The sequence below is a fragment of the Ixodes scapularis genome, unplaced genomic scaffold (genome assembly GCF_016920785.2).
Source record: "Ixodes scapularis isolate PalLabHiFi unplaced genomic scaffold, ASM1692078v2 PGA_scaffold10__122_contigs__length_95168666, whole genome shotgun sequence".
NCBI classification, from domain to species: Eukaryota; Metazoa; Arthropoda; class Arachnida; order Ixodida; family Ixodidae; genus Ixodes; species Ixodes scapularis.
Window position 1 is genome coordinate 24,695,006 of NW_024609836.1, and position 3,559 is coordinate 24,698,564.

Sequence of the window (3,559 nt, forward strand, 5' to 3'; positions counted from 1 at the left end):
GATATTAGGAGTGTGCTTGTGTGACCAGAGTCCTGAAGCCTATAGAGCTGTTTTTGAAAGCTGCTCCCGACTTTATGAGGGCAAACTTTTTGTAACGCCGAGACGAAAGCTTTGGTGGCCAACCCTCGTTTTACAGTTTTTGTGTGTTCCCAGTTGCTAGGAAGGAAATATTTAGATGACCGGGCTTCATACATCCAGCGCACGTGGGTAGTTTTGAACTCCAAGGAGAGATGTAGAAACCCTATGGACTGAGTTACCGGAAGTTCCTGGGTAAAGGTAGTCCTGGGTAGTGTATCAGTCAGCGAGGCATCCGGTTCAGCGGGTAGGAAGCAAGTCACTTCGTCTTTATTGTCGTCGACCACTCTGTGTGGCGGTGGTGCTAGTATCATGACTGTTACATCTTTCCTTCTTCGGACTATGGAAAACCAACAAGAAATACATACGAAAATAAACAAAATACAAAAAAGACACGAAATAAAAAAAGGAATAACTCAAAAGCCCGTTAAGCTTGCTGCTGGAAGTTCTGATCGTAGTTTAGCCTTTGGGGTCGCCGCACAGTTCGGGTTGACGTCCGAGCAACACATGGTTCAAGTTCACTAGCCCGATCATCGTCTGTTCCCGCTGCGGAGTTGACTGCAGCTGGGGAGCTGGTCGGAGTTCTCGTTGAAGTAGCGACTGTGGGTGTGATGGCTGGATCATTATGCTGCACTGTTGGGCTCAATGCAGCCGGTGCAGCTTGAGTGCTGGTCAGGGCACAGGCTGGGGAATCCTGCAGGTGCTCCTCAAAGTAATCGGAACTCATCAGGTCTTCATTCGTCGGTAGCAGGTGTTCTCTGTTGCGTCGATATTCCCGGCCATCCTGCGTGACAACCAGTGAAGAACGAGGCGCCACGTTCCTTAACACTTGGCCCTTTATGACCCACTGTCCTTTGTCCCTCAGACGTACCACGTCACCTTCCTGTAGTGGCCTCGAACGACATCCTTTGATGTTATCCTGTGTGTGTTTTCTGGCGGGCTGTGAACTGCTGGCGCGAAGTCAGGAAGACGGGACCTAATACGGCGTCCCATTAGAAGCTCGCTGGGGCACCGGCCATCCTCCAGGGGTGTAGACCTGTAACCAAGCAATCCCAGCCAGAAGTCTTCATTAGCTTCAGCAGTTTTCCGCAGTATTCGTTTTACCACTTGCACACCCTTTTCTGCAAGTCCGTTGGAACGTGGAAAATGCGGACTGGACGTGGTGTGCTCAAAATCATACTTCAAAGCGAAACTCTGGAACTGACGTGACGAGAACTGTGGACCGTTGTCGCTGCACACCTCTAGTGGTATTCCGTGTCTAGCAAACATGCTGCTTAATGACCAAATAACAGTTTCTGATGTTGCCTCTCTGAGCCTCTCTACCTCTGGGAAGTTGGAAAAGGCATCATAGGCAACTAGGTACGTGTTCCCCGCCTGCTCAAAGAGGCCTACACCAATACGCGTCCATGGTAAGCCTGGAACTCCACGCATCATCAGTGGCTCGTTCGGTTGCTTGTACGCAAACTGTTGACAGATTGAGCACCGGTGAATCATTCTCGTGATATCTTCGTTAATGCCGGGCCAGAAAACTAGCTGTCTTGCTCGTGCTTTACACTTATTGATACCAAGATGTCCATCGTGCATCCTCTCGAATATTCGCTCGCGCATGGTCTCTGGGATGACCACCTTTACGCCCTTAAACAAAACTCCAGGCTCTTCTGTTAATTCCCCTGTGAAAGGTTTGTACTGTCCATGAATAGGGAGGTTTGCTCGGAGACAGTTAATTACTTCCATGAGGACAGTGTCCCGAGCAGTTTCACGAACGAGCTGAATCTTAGTTGCTTCGCTTACTAGGCTGTGCTGAAGCTCCAATGCATGCACCTCAACATCGGTTAGTTCTGTGCCGCTTGGCTGCCCAGAGGGAAGTGCTCTCGAAAGGACGTCTGGAACCACCAACTCTCTGCCAGGGACGTATGTCAGCTGGAACTCATACTTCACGAGCCTCAAGAAGAAACGCTGCAAGCGCGGTGGCATATCTCCTACACTTTCTTGTGCAATCCCAATCAGAGGTTTATGATCAGTTTCTGCTATAACTCGCCATCCGTAGACAAAGTGGTGGACTTTTTCAAGACCATAAGTGACTCCAAGAGCCTCTTTTTTAATTTGCGAATAGCGTGCTTCCGCACTAGACAAGACTCTTGAAGCGTAGGCCACTGGTTTCCATCCCTCAACATGTCGTTGTAAGAGCGCCACGCCTATCCCATATTTTGAAGCATCCGAAGATACTTTCGTGGGTGTTGCCGGATCAAAGAGTGCGAGCACTGGGGTTGTAGATATGAGATTCTTCAAACGTTCCCATTCTATTTGGTGTGCGTCAGACCACTCGAACACTGAGTCCGCGCATTAAGGTTGCCCTCAAGGACAAGTTAGGCAAAAAGTTACCAAAGTAGTTTGTAAACCCCAATAATCTTTGCACTTCTTTCTTACTTACTGGTTGTGGAAAATTGTGAATGCTATTAACAAGAGCTGGGCTTGGGGAGATACCATTTTCATTAATAACGTCCCCAAGAACTCAATTTCCTTGCGGGCCAGTTTGCACTTGCCCATGTTGAACGTGAGACCCTCTTGACTGGCTCTCTGCAGTACAGTGCGTAATCTGTCATTGTGCTCGGCCTGTGTTCTACCCCACACCAGAATGTCCTCGATGTATACTCGAACTCCGGGTAAACCCTCAAGCATTTGAGACAGGGTGTTCTGAAATACTTCCGGTGCAGAAGCTATTCCAAACGGTAGCCGGAGGTACTGGTATCTACCAAATGAAGTAGCAAATGTGCAGATTCTCGTGTTTCTCATCATCTAACGGTATTTGGTGAAACCCGGAATTCGCATCAAGGGTTGAATACCATCGTGCATCAGAGAGTTCTGCCTCAATGTCTTCCCTCTTGGGAAGTTGGTAACGCTCTCGCTTCACCTACTCGTTCATGTTCCAGGGATCCAGACATACCCTGAGCTGTCCGTCTTTTTTTAGCGCAATAACCAAAGGACTCACGCAGTCAGTTGGCTCATCCACTTTCCCGATAACGTTGGGTGCGGTTAAGTGTTGCGGCTCCCTCTCCAGTGGCTGCCGCAAAGCTTGAAGGACTCGCCGGGCTGCTTGCACCGTTGGCCTGGCTCCTTCCTTTAGCACCATGTGGTATGCCCGTTTCACACAACCTAACCCCTGGAACGCCTCGGGGAATTCGGAGGTCACTGCGCTCAAGTTATCGCAGGAAACTGCTGAAACACGATTCACGAGTCCAAGGAGTTCATTGGCCTGGAGACCGAGAATGGGAGCCCGCGACTTTTTTACCCTGAAGAACTCGAACAGTTCTTTTGTGTTGTTGCACTCCACAGTCAACGATGCTTTTCCTGCGTGTGCAATTATGCCGCCACTGTAACTGCGCAAAATTGCCGTGCTGCTTCGCAAATCCCCACTCCTGCCTGCTCGTGTCCGCCACGACAGTGGCAACAAGTTTGCTTGGGCTCCAGCATCAATATTCAGCAT

At 49.6% G+C, this 3,559-nt stretch overlaps 1 pseudogene; it reads right to left on the bottom strand.

The window, feature by feature from the left end:
* Nucleotides 1–502: 502 nt before the first annotated feature.
* On the bottom strand, nucleotides 503–1,485 carry LOC120843026 (annotated as a pseudogene).
* Nucleotides 1,486–3,559: the final 2,074 nt, after the last annotated feature.